The 16681-nt window shown below is 47.0% G+C and overlaps 1 protein-coding gene across 3 annotated transcripts in view; it reads left to right on the top strand.

Annotated features, from left to right (window-relative positions):
* Nucleotides 1–5269: 5269 nt before the first annotated feature.
* Nucleotides 5270–16681, top strand: part of PSKH1 (protein serine kinase H1) — a 94106-nt gene continuing 82694 nt past the window's right edge. The window contains exon 1 of one of the 3 annotated variants that reach the window (XM_090062300.1): nucleotides 5270–5337. The gene's annotated coding sequence lies outside the window, so the exon portion shown is untranslated. The remainder of the gene's footprint in view (nucleotides 5338–16681) is intronic. The other 2 variants (XM_090062295.1, XM_090062297.1) reach the window with 2 other exon arrangements.

A 16681-nucleotide genomic window follows, 5' to 3' on the forward strand; every position in this document is an offset into this window, starting at 1 on the left:
TAAGGACATTAGAAAGAAGTTAAAAGGGGTCTCTAAGGATGTGAAGAACTTGAAAGCAGCATGGAAACTGTGTAGGAACACCATATTGGAAGCACACAGCAAATACATGCTGCAAAGCAAAAAGAATGGAAAGTGGACTAAAAGAAATCCAGCATGGTTGAATGGCAGAGTTGTAGAGGCAATAAGTAGAAAGTCTTCTTTCAACACGTGGAAGTCAAAACCTAATGAGGAGTGGAAAAGAAAAGCATAAACTTCGGCAAATCAAACCTAAAACCATAACAAGACAAGCTAAGAAAGAATTTGAGGAGAAACTTGTTGAGACAAAAGGTAACCACAAAATTTTCTTTAAGTGCATCAAAAGCTGAAGACCTGCCAGGGAGTCAGTTAAGCCTTTCAATGATTAGGGGTGCTAACAGACAGCAGGGCCACTGCTAATAAAATAAATGCATTCTTTGCATGTCTTCGCTGTAGAGGATATTAGGAAGAGTCCCTCACTAGATCTACTCCTCTCTAGGGACAAATCAGTGGAGCTGATCCAAATTGATGTTTCAACAGATAATGCCACAGAGGAAATGGATAAACTGAACAGTAGCATATCACCAGGACCTGATGGCATTCACTCTTGGGTCCCAAAGGAGCTCAGATTGGAAATTGCTGAATTCCTAACTGTAGCATGAAACCTACTGCTAAAAACAGTCTTGGTACTAAAGGCTGGAGGGTGGTCAGTGTGACTCCCATTTTTAAAAAAAACCTGTAAAAGAAACACAGGGTTCTATAGGCCAGCGAGCCTAACTTCTGTTCCTGGAAAACAGATAGAAACAATAAAAACAAAGAATTGTTCAACACATGGATGAACATTACTTGCTGGGGAAGAATCAACATGGCTTTGTCAGAGGGAAACCATACCTCACCAACCTACTAGAGTTCTTTGAGGGTGTCAATAAGCAGGTGGATTATGGTAATCCAGTTGACATACCTGTAGTATATTTGGACTTCCAAAACGCCTTTGACAAGGAACCTCATCAGAGGCTTTTAATGAAGTTAGGTAGTCATGGGATAACAGGGAATGTGCATTTGTGAATTAGAAATTGGTTTAAGAGATTGAAAATAAAAAGCAGGTGTACATAGCCCATTTTTGGGATGGAAAGAAGTAAACAGTGGGGGCCACAGGGATCTACTGGGACCAGCATTGTTTAAAATATCAATAATGATCTAGAAAAGGGGGTGAGTAGCAAGGTGGCCAAATTTGCAGATGACAAAATTATTCAGTGGTAAAGGTGATGTTAGACTGCAAGGAACTACAGAAGAATCTGGCACGACGGAGCAAACAAACAACTAAATGGCAGATGAATTTCAATGTAGGCAAGTGTGAAGTAATGCACATAGGCAAAAATAATCTACCCATACCTATACTAGGATAGCCTCTACATCAGCTGTTTCCACATAGGAAAGAAATCTGGGAATCATTGTGGACAGAGTGCTAAAAACATTAGCTTAGCAGCTGTCAAAAAGGCAAACAAAATGCAGTTTCATAGTTTCTAGGGTCGGAAAGGACCTGAGTAGATCATCTAGTCTGACCCCCTGCCATGGCAGGAAAGAATACTGGGGTCAAACGACCCCAGCAAGGTGTTCATCTAACCTCCTCTTAAACACCCCCAGGGTAGGAGCCTGCACCACCTCTCTTGGAAGCTGGTTCCAGACCCTAGCCGCCCTGACTGTGAAGTAGCGCCTCCTGATATCTAACCTAAACCTGCCCTCTGCCAGCTTGTGACTGTTATTCCTGGTCACTCCTGGCAGTGCTCGGGGGAACAGGGACTTCCCCAATGCCTGCTGATCCCCCCTGACTAGTTTGTAACAGGCCACTAGATCCCCCCTCAGCCTTCTCTTCTGGAGGCTGAACAGGTTCAGGTCCCATAGCCTCTCCTCATAAGGCCTGCCCTGCTGCCCCCTGATCATATGAGTGGCCCTCCTCTGGACCCTCTCCATGTTGTCCACATCCCTCTTGAAGTGCGGTGCCCAGAACTGGATGCAGTACTCCAGCTTTGGCCTGACCAGTGTCGCATAGAGGGGGAGGATCACCTCTTTGGACCTGCTCGAGATGCATCTGTGGATGCATGACAAGGTACGGTTGGCCTTCCTGACTGCTTCCCCACACTGCCGGCCCATGTTCATCTTGGAGTCAATGATGACTCCAAGATCCTTTTCTGCCTCTGTACTGACAAGAAGGGAGTTCCCCAACCTGTAGGTATGGTGCCGGTTGTTCCTCCCCAGGTGCATCACCTTGCACTTGTCAGTGTTGAAACCCATCCTGTTCTCATCCGCCCACCCTTGTAACCTGTCTAGGTCCGATTGTAGCCTATTGCTCCCTTCTAAAGTGCCACATCCCCCCACATCTTAGTGTCATCAGCAAATTTGAACAGGGTGCTTTTTACCCCCTCATCCAAGTTGCTGATGAAGATGTTGAACAGTGCGGGCCTGAGGACCGAGCCCTGCGGAACCCCACTGCCCACATCCCTCCAGGCTGAGAAGGACCCATCCACCACCACCACTCTGGGTGCGGCCCTCCAGCCAGTTGGCGACCCAATTGACTGTGTGGGTGTCGACACCACAGTCCCCCAGTTTCTTAATGAGAATGGGGTGAGAGACAGTGTCGAAGGCCTTCCGAAAGTCCAGGAAGACTATGTCCACTGCTACCCCTGCATCTAATGATCTGGTAATCTGATCATAGAAGGCCACCAGGTTGGTCTGACAGGACGTACCACTGATGAACCCATGTTGGTTGCCCCTAAGCATGAAATCCCGTACTGGCCCCTCATGGATGTGTGCCAGCATAATTTTCTCAAACATCTTGCCTAGGATTGAGGTAAGATTAACTGGCGTATAGTTTCCCGGGTCCTCCTTTTTTCCCTTTTTGAAGATGGGAACCACGTTGACCCTCTTCCAGTCCTCTGGCACCGCACCAGAGCACCACGAGTTCTTGTAAAGCCATGCCAGGGGTCCTGCAATGACCTCAGCCAATTCCTTTAGTACTCTAGGGTGGAGATCGTCCGGGCCGGCTGACTTGAATATGTCCAGTCCCTCCAGAAGCTCCCTAACTAGTTCCTCACTAACCCTTGGCCCAGGTGTGCCTCCCCTGGGGCCTGAGGGGGTCCCAGCGGGGGGGTGGCTGTTCCAGTCCCTGCTTAGGAAGATGGAGGCAAAGAAATCATTAAATATGTTTGCTTTGTCATCTGGTGTGACGACCAAATTTCCTAACGTGTCCTGCAGGGGCCCCACATTACCCGGTACCTGCTTTTTACCCCCTATGTATTTAAAGAAGGATTTCTTATTGTCCTTAATCTGGGAAGCTAGTCCCAGTTCCATCTCTGCCTTGGCCTTCCTGACTGCCCCCCTACATCCCCGAGCAACTGCAGTGTAGTCATCCCTGGTGATGTCCCCTCTTTTCCATTGGGTGTATGCCTCCCTTTTAGCTAGGAGACATTCCCGGATGCTTTTGGTGAGCCATGGGGGCTTGTGTGCCTTCCTGCTCCCTTTGATCCTCATTGGGATTATCTCCCGTTGGGCTTGGAGGATCGTCTCCTTGAGGAGCGACCACTCTCCTTGGACATCTGGTTCCCCTCCCCTATGGGACCTCAGTGCTTCCCTGACTATTCTCCGTAGCTCACTGAAGTTTGCCCTCCTGAAATCTAGGGTTGCTGCCTTGCTTTATTATTTACGGTCTGTCACAATACAAAATCTAGGGATCACAAAATGAAATGTGTAGGTAGAACGTTTAATACCAACAAAAGGAAGTTCTTTCTTGAATGGTGTGAAATTAAAGTGCGGAACTCATTGCCACAATACATTATGGAAGCTCACAGTTTAACCAGATTCAAAAAGGGACTGGAGGAGTTCTTGGAGGAAAGGTGCGTTAATAGCTATTGAGCATAGGAATTAGGGGTACAGCTTCTGAATTAGTACTTCCTAGATCTTAAATGCTGGAGCTTGCAATTGAGAAAGAAACAGTGGAAAAAAACCTTGGTCATATCCTGTTCATTCTACTTTCCAGCATATACTGTCTGCCACTGTATGACACAGGATACTAGGCAAGACAGACCTATGGTCAGATTCAGTAGTGGCAGTTGTCCTTAATGGACAGGAGTACAAATTCTGGTGCTCCAGTCATCCCACCCGTTGTACCAACACAGCTTGCATGTTGCTTTAGTGTGTGATGGAAGGTGTTTGGATGTCACAATGATAAGAGCAGGGTAAGAAGAACAGAGTGTATTATCCCAGAGCTCTGTAGTCATTCATTCATTACCATATTCACTTCAACATTGAGAGTGCTATATAAAAATCCTAAAATGTGACCTGAAAAAGGAAGTACATTTTATGCCTTTTTTATAATAGAAAAAAAAATAAACTAATTAAAAAAACCAAAATAAAATAATTTCAATAAACCCTGTGGGTGAATGTCAGTAGTCAGTTTAGCTACCCAGATCATCTGTGTACCTGGCTGCTTCAGCTAAACTGGTGTTTTAAATCCTATTCTTATGAGTCTCCCTCTACTGGAGGATCTTAATCAGTCACCTTTGCATGTGCGGTGAGCTCTTTCTAGTCACAAAAGGCTTAACATAGTTGGAGACTTTCTATTACGTGTTTCTACATGGCTAGAAAAAATGCAACAAGAGGTAGTTAGCTGTGTTAGTCTGAAGTCAGTCAGAAGGCAGGTAGGTATGCATCTTTACAGACTGACTAAATTAGATATATAGATCTTTATATCTATCACATATACAGGTTGAAAACCACTGGTCTAGAGGGAAGCAGAGAACGGCTAGGTGTAGACTGGTATGGCAGGAAAGGAGTGCCATAAGGTTGCAGGAGCCAGACAGGAGCGAGAAGCTGGGAAGGAAGCCAGAGCAAGAGGTGCTTCCCGGTTAAGTCTCACAGTTAACAAACAAACAGAAATGCTTCCCTTTCTGCTTCCAGCTGCCACGTAAGAGGCTCTGGGATCCCGTTCCCTGTCAGAGAAAGACGGAGCGGGCCAAGCCTTACATCCCGCTGACATCCTCGGCGGCCTCCTGTGACGGCACAAGCCGCCTGCAGGTCGCAGCTGCAGCCGCAATCGCCGCCACCTCCGTGCAGTGCAGTGCGGCCGCAAGCAAAGAAAGAGCAACCTGCAACGCAGCTCCTAAACCAGCCACGCTGACCTTTCACCTCCGCCCTCTGACCCTGCCCGTCCGGCTTCGCCAACCGCAGGCCAGAGTCTTGGCCCCGCCTCCAGCGTCCGCGGCGCGCAGAGGTGACGTCACGACGCGGCGCCGGGCCGGGTCGGAGCTGAAGCAGCTGCGGGCTGAGGTGAGTGCGGGGTCGCTTGCCCGCAGGGGCAGCCACCTCGCCCAGCTCCGTCCCGCCCTGGGGACCGCTCCGCGCCTGCGGGCACTGCCAGGCTTGGCGCCCTCCTCGACCGCCTCCCGAAGCATCGGGCCCGGGCGGCAGCTCCTGGCCCCCCGGCCTGATCCCGCCCTCAGCCCCCGGGCGGCGGAGCTTCGCGGGGGCAGGGGAACGGGTGAAGTGTGGGGTCCCCATCAGGAGTACTCCCAGGAGGGCTTTGGGGGCAGCCTCCTGGCCTGCAGTAATGACCGTGGTAGGACAGGGCCCTCCATCGGGCTGCCTGAGATCCTTCCCAGGGGTCATGGGGCCTTGCACCGACCGCGCTGTGAGGTGTGCAGACATGGTTCACAAGATAAACCCAGAGATCACCCATAGGGATCCTTGGTGTTCAAGCCATTCTGACCTGCCACGGTGTCTCGGAGGTCTCTGTAGTGGAAGAACGGCCCTGTTACTTCTCTGCAGTCAAAACCAGGAGAAAGCAAAGAGCCAGCATTTTCCAAGGGTGCCCTAAGTATAAAAAGGATGAGAACCCTTCCCCTAGGATAGGGTCAAGCGTGTTTCTCTTGGTTACTAAGTGGCTGTTTGGGGGTGATGAATGACATGAGCTAACACAAGCAAGAGTCAGAAGTTGAGCAGGGGAAAGCTGTACTGAAGTTCTTGATTTAGTGACGTTGATTGGCAGCATAGTTAACTCATCCAACCAGTGCAGTGCTAGCTTTGCAAATAGCTGTGTTTTAAAACCTGTGGTAGGCAAGGCAGAATGCAATAGGGAAGGGGAAGAAATGCTAAGGTATCCTGTCTTATTCCCCTTTGTTCTCTGTCCTAAAAAGTCATGATTTGTGTGGGGTAGAAATGAGGTGTGTCACAGCTCTTACTACTCTAATGGATCTTCTAATGGGAGTTTGTACAACTGGCCTATTTTACATAATGCATTAAATGGGGGGGAGGGGGAGAATGTTAGTGGGGAACTTGCAAATCCAAATGTAACAGCAATCAGCATTTGGGGTTTGGAGGTGGTTATATCAAAATGGGATACTTAACTGCATACACAACTACTTTATTTCTTGTACATTGTATTAAAGCATTTTTGTAGTCATTCATGTTTGGACTGGACCGGATACAGAAAAGCAAGCATAGAGATCCACCATGGAATGGTAGAATTTAAAACTAGGAGAAAAATGAATGGTGGCCAACTTAGCATTTCTTAGTTCAATGGCTTATGGCTCAACACTTAAGTACTGTATTTTATTTAGGAGCTTACAGAAAAGGAAACTATGCATTTAGGGCTGTGCATTTAGGAGCCAACAATATTGGTCATAATTCCAGGAAATGGGATTATATTCTGGTAGATAATCATAGTAGTCTCTTTTGGTTTCAAAAACTAATAAATATGTCTAGTTATTTTGTTCTCCTTCCACTGCCCTGCTCCTCTCTCCATCTTGCAAGTGTTGCAAACAGGTTTTCAGCCAGTCTGAATGGGGCTTGACTTCCCTTGTTGGCACAAGTGCATTGTCTAAAACTTTACTGCTGGAGACCCTCATTTCATTTACTGCTTGTGAAAAGATACCCAATACATTTTTCAAGTTCTGCACAGAGTTCTAGATAGCATTTCTTTGGTCAGAGTCCCTGCAACTCTGTTCAAACAAACTTAACACATTAGTAAGTCTGTTGCAGTATATGATAAATATACAGACATCTGGCAAGTCTTCTTTAGCCCACTAAGAAACATACCAAACAAGCAGGGCAGCTTATCAAGAACAGGAGCCCTCTCTGCCATCTAGCTTCCAGCCTATGCTGAACGATCTATTATTAAACATTGGCTAGAAAGGAAGCTAAATTTTGCTCACTGAAAAGCCAGTGGTGTCAGATAAGCAGTGGGGAAAATGTGTATGTAGCACAGAAGAAGCAAACAGCACACATTTTACCCCCTTTTTTCAGGTTGTATGGGACTTAACCACTGAATTCTTAGGGCATATTATGTATGTGCTCCAAGTGTGTGGGTGGGTACTTTAATTAGAGCAGCTCTGAGAGCTGCTCCAATTAAAGCATCTGGAGTGTCTCATGTATCAGCACCCCCACACTGAAAAATTGTGGTGGGGATGCTTTAACTAAAACTCATTGAATGAGCTTTAGTTAAAGCCCCCCAGCTGCCATTTTTCAGTGCAGGGGTGCTAATACAGGTAATTACCATGCTCCAGGAAACTCAATTAATCAAGTCTGCTCTGATGTACTGTAATTACAGCATGTCAGAGCAGCCTTTAGATAGGGGATTTATGGGTCTCTTGCATGATTTACCTCTGGTCTGCTTTGGGAGTATGCATGTTGAGACTGGGTTTGTACCTTACCTTGTATAGCACTTACAATGTCCTGGAACTGATTACCATAAACACTAGACAGGGACAATAAAGTGCACTCCTGAAGTTGTGCTGGTAGGAAAATTACTCAGTAGTGAGATACTTCCACAAAGCTGTTGCCCTGCACTCCTGCTCACCAGCATCAGGACTTGGGTGATGAAAGGAGAATCCTGTGTTGTTAGGGTTCTTATGCATTTAAGTCCTGGTGTTTTCAAATTTAGTGGATCATTGAAAAGTGTGTGTGGATTTAAATCACTCCTCTTTGATTGAAGCAGTCTCAGATCTAATTTTGGCAGAAGGGAGGGCAGGGTGGCTCCTTAGAGACTAACCCTGCCTTGCCTTCTGCCTGACTTCAGACTAATGTTGCTAACTACCTCTCTCCTCATAGATTTAATTTTGTGAGTGAAGACCTGTTGGTTTATCTTCAAGAACACAATTATCTGGATGGCTGAGATTTATCTCTCGGATCACCCACAAAAAGTTTATTAAATAGTAAAGGCTTGAATTTCAGAGATGCCAAGTACTTTTATTGAATTGCTGGGAGCTGTGAGTCCTCATTACATTTGACAGGCTACAGGATTTTAATATGTTAGTTGTCTGAGGAGAGAAGCCTGTAGATTTTAAAACATAGGGTTTACCTCAGCTCTTGTTGGTTACAACTGTGGCTAATCATGCTGTGATCTCCCGCTATTTGGATACTTGCTGAGTGCGTCTTTCTTGCTGGGAGGACACTCCTTGCTGAAGCTTCTTAATTCTATAATTCTTTCATTTGTCTGTGCATGAAGTTCCACAACATTGTTGCCATCTGGGCTATTATTCAAACCTTGGAGTTGACCTGTCAGTGGAGCTTAAGCCTAGTGTAGTCATTCGTTGCAACTCAAAAGTTGGGTTGCAAGAATGTATGAAAGGGTCACAAACAAACTTTAAAAATGGATCAAAAATTTAAAAAATGGATTCTCCTTTAGAAGAGAAAACAGTGAAAAATTGTGGCTTTTCCCTTTGCAGGCTAGCAGAGTTCCAGTCTGCAAGGGGCTGCTGGGGGGAGGGGGGCATGCCCCAAACACCTGCCCCGATCTGGGGGCGGGGGGTGGCAGGTTGGGCATGAGGGGTATTGGGTTGGGGACTGGCCAGTGATGTTTACATATGCATCCTGGTACAAAAAAAGGTTGAGAGCTATTGTTCTAGACCATCCTCAAGACTGATTGTCACATTTAAACTTTTCTGTTTACATGGTTTTAATAACTGGCTCATTCTCATGTGCTTTGAAACCACATTGCTCCAGTGTGTACCTAATAATACCTGAGATTATTTAGACTCAGGTTTAGCCTTTTCTCTTATTACATTATTTATTTATTTTTGGGAAACTCACTTTGGGCTTGTGTACATGTAAAGTTATTCCAAAGTGACTTCATTTACGCACAGGCTTATTTTGGAACAAGCATGTTTTGTTCTGATTCAGCTCAGTCCACTTTGACAGGGGATTAAAGTAAGCATGAATAAGGGCCTTTTATTATGGAATAAATGTCTACATGTGTAGTTATTCAGGATCAGGTTTTTATACTTTAAGTTCCCATTACACGCTAATCTCAGTTAATTTAGTGTAGACAGGCTCTTAAAATGTTCAGTGAAATTCACAAAGTCAATGTAATTTTCTCTCTACCTGTGTATGCCAGCACCAGTGTATTTGACTTGCTAATTCTGTCTGTAAAGGTTAGATTAGGAGAAAAAGTTTTTCATTGATACTTTTTGAAAAAGTGAAGTCTTATAACTATGGGTTTACTGAAAGTTTTGTGCATGTCTTCAAAATGCTTTCTACGTGGCTTTTCTGACTGAAGACCAGTTGGGCCACCCTTTCTGCCAGTTGTATGACCTGATTGGCTGGATAGGTGGTTCCTGAGTGAAGGCAAATTGGATGATGGTTAGAGGTGCAATCAGATGTAGAGGCTAACGGCTTTCCCGTAGTCCCCTGTTTCTGCTCAGGCACCACACTGCAGGGCTTAGAGCCAAAGAGCAGAAACTTAAAGCTGCCAGGCTATTTGCCAAAATGTGTGTAGGCAGCTCCTCCAACTCTTAGTCAGTCATCTTGTTTTAATCTTCAAATGTTGTAAAGTAAACCGTTGCTGAAGTGCTGCAAACTTTTTTGGCGTACATGGGGAGTGAGAGTAGTATTCCCTTAGGTACAGCAGTAGATTGTGTTCCAGCAGACTGAATTCCGTGTTATTGCTGCAGCAATGAAAAAACTTTTCTGCACTGAGGTGAAAAGGCAGAAATGGTGTTTGGTTCTTACAAACCTGAAATAAAACACATTTTGACTCTAGTATTGAAAATATCAGGGTCTGTCAAGGGATTTCTTGGGGATAGGGGAATGTGAGTTCTTTCTCCGTCTTTTAACAGGTGACTTTACAGCCTGTTCCACTTTGAGAGTTTCTAACAGGCATGGATTTTTAAAATTTATTTTAAAAGCTACCTGTTACAACTTAATACTCCCTTTTAGTGGCAGAAGTGCCTAGCTAACCAGCACTCGCATAAATGATCTTTGAGACAGAGGTTATTTGCTGGTTTCTGTCTCTTCAGACACAGTTTGCGTGGTAAAACTCCAGTTGATCCTGCTGTGCACTTTACAGTGAGGGTACTTGGTGCTGATGATTTAAAGGGCAAAACCTACATCCCAGTCTGGTTTTGATTTAGTTGGTGAAATCATTGCTTCTGAAAATTACAGGCTCATAGTACTGGCTTGTTGTGAGGCTTGCAAGTTTTTCTCTTTCCTCAGAGCTCTGCTGCTGCATCCCAGTCCTGACTTGTCATTTCATCACTGGGCACTGATCTGCAAGTCTCTTTTTTTTTTCTTCCTAGTTCCACTATCAATTTTCCCTTGGATCTCTGTTAGTGCAGGTCATTTCTATGATGCACTGCACCTTGCAGTTTGTCCTGGGTTTCCTACACACAGCTCTGCCAGGTGTCATTAATACTAAACTGCGGGCATCCTGTGCTAGTGTGAACCTTGGATTTTGTGTCTCAGAAACTGTCCAACTGTACATTGGTTTTGTGTTGGCCAAATAGGGACTGGGGTGGGAGATTGCCTCACTTGTGGCCACAGTTGAAGGTTGAGGTTTGGTCTCTAGAGATGATAATGCTGGTTTATTCCTGTCGATTATGCCATCAAACCTTGTTAAATCTGTTTCTCTGTCATTTCACTGAGCAGGGACAGCTGGCTGTAGGGGGATATGGGCAGAACGGCTGTTTGCTTTGCTTCTTGGAAGCAGCTCCAGCAGCTGCCTGTAGTGTACTTGTGGTCTGACCCATGTGACTCTTCAAATGAACCTAGAAAGGATTTTTTAAATATGATTTTAGGTGAGTAACAGGTGAAGCCATACATGGTCTTATGTCTCATATGTTGTTTGCAACACAGCGGCAGAAATATTTACCTGCTTCTAAAAATGTCAGTATACCATCCCAAACAACTGGCGTCAGGGTAAAGAAGAGAAGACAGTTTTGGTAGAGCAAATACTTTTTTTTTTTTAATTTACATTGCATTTGAAAGTCACACGTGGAATGATTGCTGTGCACAGAACACTGAAAAGTCAGTTATTTAAAAAACACAACTAATTTCTTCCATTTGAAGCAAGATCTGTGCAGACTGAAAATTATATGCAATTGTGCCCTTGATTTAGAAATCAGCTTTTGTGTCAGTTATATGGGAAGACCCATTTCAGTGTACACTGTGGGAGTGGATGGCTTATCACTTGCAGTACAGTAGTGTGGGGGTGTCAAAGATATGGTTCATCGGCCGGATCTGGCTTGTAGAGCAGGATCATCTGCATCCCCCTCCCCCACTGTTGACGGTGGCTCTCAGAATGACCCATAGGCAGCATGTGGGGCTTGCTTGTAGGGCTACATGCTGCATACAGTGCTTGGCCCAGCTCATGTCCCAGAGTCATTTAGCATCCACCTCATGCAGCACAGCCCTGGAGTTGACCGCATGCTTTTTGGGAGCCATGCTGCATGTGGCAGCAGCTTTGGTGCCATGCAGTGTAGCTTAGTTATGGCAGTGGCTCAGGGGCCTTGCAGTGCAGCCCTGGAGTAGTTGGAGCAGGACTGAGTCACACACAGTGTCCACTCTGGCCACCCCAGGACATGCGCTGGAACGTGAGGCTAGTCCGTGAGTCTGGTTTGGCCTGAAGATTGACTCTGTGCCTTGAACCTGATGAGTGACACCCCTGCTGGAGTCGATATCAACAACTACAGGACAAATGCAGAAGCAGTGAAGGAGAATTAACTTTTAGGTTTCCTGTAATATATATTTGAGGCAATCTTACAAGCACAGCTGGGAGGTAAGTGGGCCCGCAGTGGGTGGGAGTTAGCTCCTCTCAGCTGCCTCCCCACAGCTGTCCAAGGAGGGTAATGTTCTCTTGCCTCCCTCCCCCTCCAACCCTAACCGCCCCCCCCCGCTTCTACTTAGCTCAGCCTCCCAAGGAGCCACACCATCAGTGCCGCCCAGTGTGTGAGTTAGGGAAAGGGGGGGGGCACTTACCTGCCCATTCTTCAGTGGGTCAGGGATCCCCCTGGCGCTAGAGTGGCACGGTGCTGGTGGCAGGCACACTGTGCATGCGCAGGATTTAGAAGGACTTGCCAATGACAGAAGCTGCATTTGCGGTTTGGCTCTGGAGTGAGATGCGCAGGCGGAAGCCTGTCCTGCCCCCATGAGCCCAGGACCCCATAGCGACCCCCCAAAAAACGCATGGACACGAACCTTGACCCCCAGTATAGCTGGGAGGTAAGTGGGGCCCATGGTGGGTGGGAGTTAGACAGGAGTGGGGAGGCAGCTGAGAGGACCAAGGAGGGTAAGGCCCCCTACCCTAGCTCCTACTTGGTCCAGCCCCCCAAGGAGCCATGTGACTGGAGCCTCACACACAGACATGCTCTGGACCCAGTGTATGAGTTAGCATGGGAGTTAATGCAGGAGGGTGAGTAGGAGGGGCACAGGGCTCTATGCTGTGAGCCTGAAGACAAGGTTGGCACTGTGGTAGGCTGAACGATTATCTGTACCATGGTGGGGACGTGCTACACGCTGAAGATTCCCCCGCCCTGGTAACTGGACCCCTCCCCTCTGGTACTTCCAAGGCCTCCACCCAAATGGAACCCATCGTTCCGGCCTCCACTCAGATGGAGCCCCTGGCTCTCGGCTGTGGGGGCTGCCAGGTACGACTCCAGGCACATGGGATCAGGAGCACTGACACCTCCCCTTGTGAGGTTTGTTCCGTATTAGAGTCTCTGGAGTGCCAGATAGTGGCACTCCAGACAATGGTGCAGAGGCTGCATGCCATCAGGGATGACGAACAGGAGACTGACTCCTATTGCCAGGCCCTTCACCCCAGGGAAGAAGAGGGAAGAGTTAGGTCACCTGCCAGGACCAGGGTAGACAAGAGGAGCTCCCATACTGTCCATCCAGGGGTTTGGACAGAGTTGTCACCAGCCCCAAGGCTCACTGCGCTAGGGTCATTGCCCCCCTGGATCTCTGCAACAGGTATGAAGTCCTTGCAGAACCAGTAGAGCCAACAGAGCTGCCAGGTCCTGCAAGTGAGAGAGAAACGCGACCAGCTACCTTTCCTAAGAAAAATCACATAGTAGTTGTTGTGGGAGACTCCCTCCTGAGGGGGACAGAGGGAGCGATCTGCAGCTCCACCCCCTTAGCCCAGGTGGTCTGCTGCCTCCAAGGGGCCCATATCCAGGATGTAGCTGAGAGGATCCTAAAAGTTATCCGGCCTTCTGACCACTACTCCATGCTCCTTATCCATGTAGGCACAAATTATGTGGCTCGGAGCAACCCCAGCTAGGTTATGAATGACTACAGGGCTCTGGGAGTGCGGGGCTCGGGGGTGCAGGTGGTTTTTTGCTCAATCCTTCTGGTTACGGGTCACAGGCTGAGGAAGAAGAGACAAATTGAAGTAGTGAGCAGAAGACTGTGGCACTGGTGCCATTGTGAATTCTTTGGCTTCTACAATCACAGTCTGCATTTCAGAGAGGCGGCGGCCTGTTGGGAAGGCATGGCCTCCACCTCGCTCCATTGGGGAAGAAGCTCTTCTCAGCCAGAATTGCTGACCTGTTTAACCGGGCTTTAAACTAAGCTCGTTGGGGGATGGGCAGACAACCACCGGTGCAAATTCACCAAGCATCAGCCACAAAATCAGGTTAGTCTGCTCAAGGGAACCCACTTCTAACAGGAACGGAGATTTTCCATGAGTGTAGGGAAGTCTAGGGCCTCCAATGGCACACTTACTTGCCTGTATACAAATACCAGGAGCTTGGGGAATAAACAGGAGGAACTGGTCCTTCTAAACAGAAATGACTACAATCTTATAGGGATAACAGACCTGGTGGGACAACTCCTATGACTGGATGACGGGTATAGATGGCTATACCTGGTACAGGAGAGATTGTGCTGAAAAAGGGGGAAGGGGTGTAGCTCTCTATGTGAAGGAGCAGTACACTTACCTACAAGCAGAGATTGGCACTCAAGGAGGATGACTGGAGACTGGTGAAGGGGATACAATGATAGGAGTCTACTACAGACCTCCAAATCAGGAACAAGAGCTGGACCATGAATTCGCTAGGGAACTGGCTGAGGCTGCATGCTCTTGGTGCGTAGTTGTCATGGGGGACTTCAACAACCTGGACATTTCATGGGAAGACTACTCAGCCAAATTTTATCAGTTACAAAGCTTCCTCATGTGTGTAGATGAGCTCTACCTGCCTGAAGAACTTTATGGGTCAACAGGAGGTAAGGCACTGCTGGACCTGGTACTGGTCAAAGGGGATAATCTAGTCAGTGACCTAAGAATTGAAGGGAAGCTGGGTGACGGTGACCACGGGTTGATCACTTTCATTTTGCAAAGCTGGCAAGTCAGTCAGCAATGCAGAAGTCCTTGACTTTAGGCAAGCCGACTTTCATAAGCTCAGGAGGCTTGTTGTCGATGCCCTGAGAGGCTATGATTTGACAGGGAGGGGAGTTCAAGATGAGTGGTCGCTTCTTAAGGAAATGATCCTAAAAGCACAAGGGAAATCCATTCCAGCCCAAAGGGACCACCCTGCTTGACAAGATGCGGGATAACCAGTGCGAGTGAATATATGCCCACTGTTGGTATAGATCTTGTGAGGGAACACCTTGAGAAGCTGGACACCCACAAATCAGCTGGTCCAGATAGATTGCACCCAAGAATGCTAAAGGAACTGGCAAATATAGCGCAGTTGCTGGCAAGGATATTCGAGAACTTGTGAAGCTCGGGTGAAGTACCTGAAGATCGGAAAAGGGCCAGTGTGGTGCCGATCTTCGAGAAAGGGAGGAAGGAAGATCCGGGAAACTACAGGCCAATCAGTTTGACCTCAATCCCTGGAAAGATCTTGGAAAAAAATATCTAAGGGAACGTTACATTCCAGCACATAGGAAAGGTAGTAAAAGGGCTCAGCAACCCCTTTGGCTCAACAGCATACCCATGGACCTCCTATGTCTAAAAAGAGAAGCTTATAAAGTATGGAAGGCAGGAAACGCCACTAAGGAGGAGTATTCTGCACTGGTCTGCACCTGTAGGGAGTGAACTAGGAAAGCCAAGGCTGTAACTGAACTCCATAGGCTTGCAAGGTGGGCAAATGAAAACCTGATGGTGTTCAATACAGAGAAATGCAAGGTGCTTCACCTTGGGGGAGAAAAAATCCCTCATCACACTTACAGGCTCAGCAGTGCTATACTCGCTGGCACCACGGCCGAAAGAGACTTGGGGGTCGTGCATCCATAGATGCTTCTCAAGTAAATCTCAGGATGTCATCCTCCCGCTGTACTTGGCCTTGGTGAGGCTGCAGCTGGAGTACTGCATTTAATTTTGGGCTCCACAATTCAGAAAAGATGTGGAGAAGCTTGAGAGAGTGCAGAGAAGAGCCACACACATGATCAGAGGGCAAGAGAGCAGGCCTTACAAAGAGGCTGAGAGCCATGGGACTCTTAGCCTGGAGAAGCGTAGGCTCAGGGATGACTTGGTGGCAACTTATAAGTACATAAGGGGTGTGCATCAGGATCTGGGGGAATGATTGTTCTCCAGAGCACCTCAAGGGAAGACAAGGACCAACGGTCACAAACTCCTGCAAGACCATTTTATGGTGGATATAAGAAACAACTTCTTCACTGTCGGAGCCACCAAGGCCTGGAATAGACTTCCCCCAGAAGTGGTCCAAGCACCTACTCTGGACACTTTCAAGAAACATTTGGATGCCTATCTTGCTGGAATCCTTTGACCCCTAGCTGACTTTCTGCCCCTTGGGCAGGGGCCTGGACCCAATGATATTAGGCTCCTTCCAGCCTAATGTGTATGAAATCATGAAATATATGAAATTGGGGTGTTGTGTAATCCTTGCAAAGTGTTTTCAAGTCCTCTTTAAAAGTGACTTGCAGAGGGGAGAAATAGGACTGCGTGTTCTTGTATTACTTCTTTATAACGGAGAAAGGAAGTTAGAACGTTTTGTGCTTGATCTTTTACAACAAACATCTATGTTTTATCTACTGCTATGAGTAGGACTCTGTGAAATGTAGGAGAGCTATCCTATTAGTAGGATTATATCATTGCACGCACAAAAATGAAATCGGATTGTATAGGGAAGTGATTTTCATGCAAGTAATTTAAATTTGGAAGCACTTGTTTATCTCAAATTGCTACAAACTTTGGAAGGCAAAGAATGTACCCAGTCTATTTCTCTAGGCCTGCTAAGGAGTTTTCCAGAAAACAGGGAAGAAAAGACACGATGTTTCTGATTGCTCTGGGGAAAGTGGGTAAGTGGGTGGAGAGGGGGGAAGAAATGGAAGTACTTTGGCAGCTTTTTGGAGGGTTTTTTTAGGCTTTCTTGATATGTCACAAAAAAAGGGAACTTTTTAAGGGTTTTTCTATTTCTGTTGCTCAGTATGGTAAGAT

The sequence above is a fragment of the Crocodylus siamensis genome, chromosome 9 (assembly GCF_052110815.1).
Source record: "Crocodylus siamensis isolate JL-2025a chromosome 9, ASM5211081v1, whole genome shotgun sequence".
NCBI lineage: Eukaryota > Metazoa > Chordata > Crocodylia > Crocodylidae > Crocodylus > Crocodylus siamensis.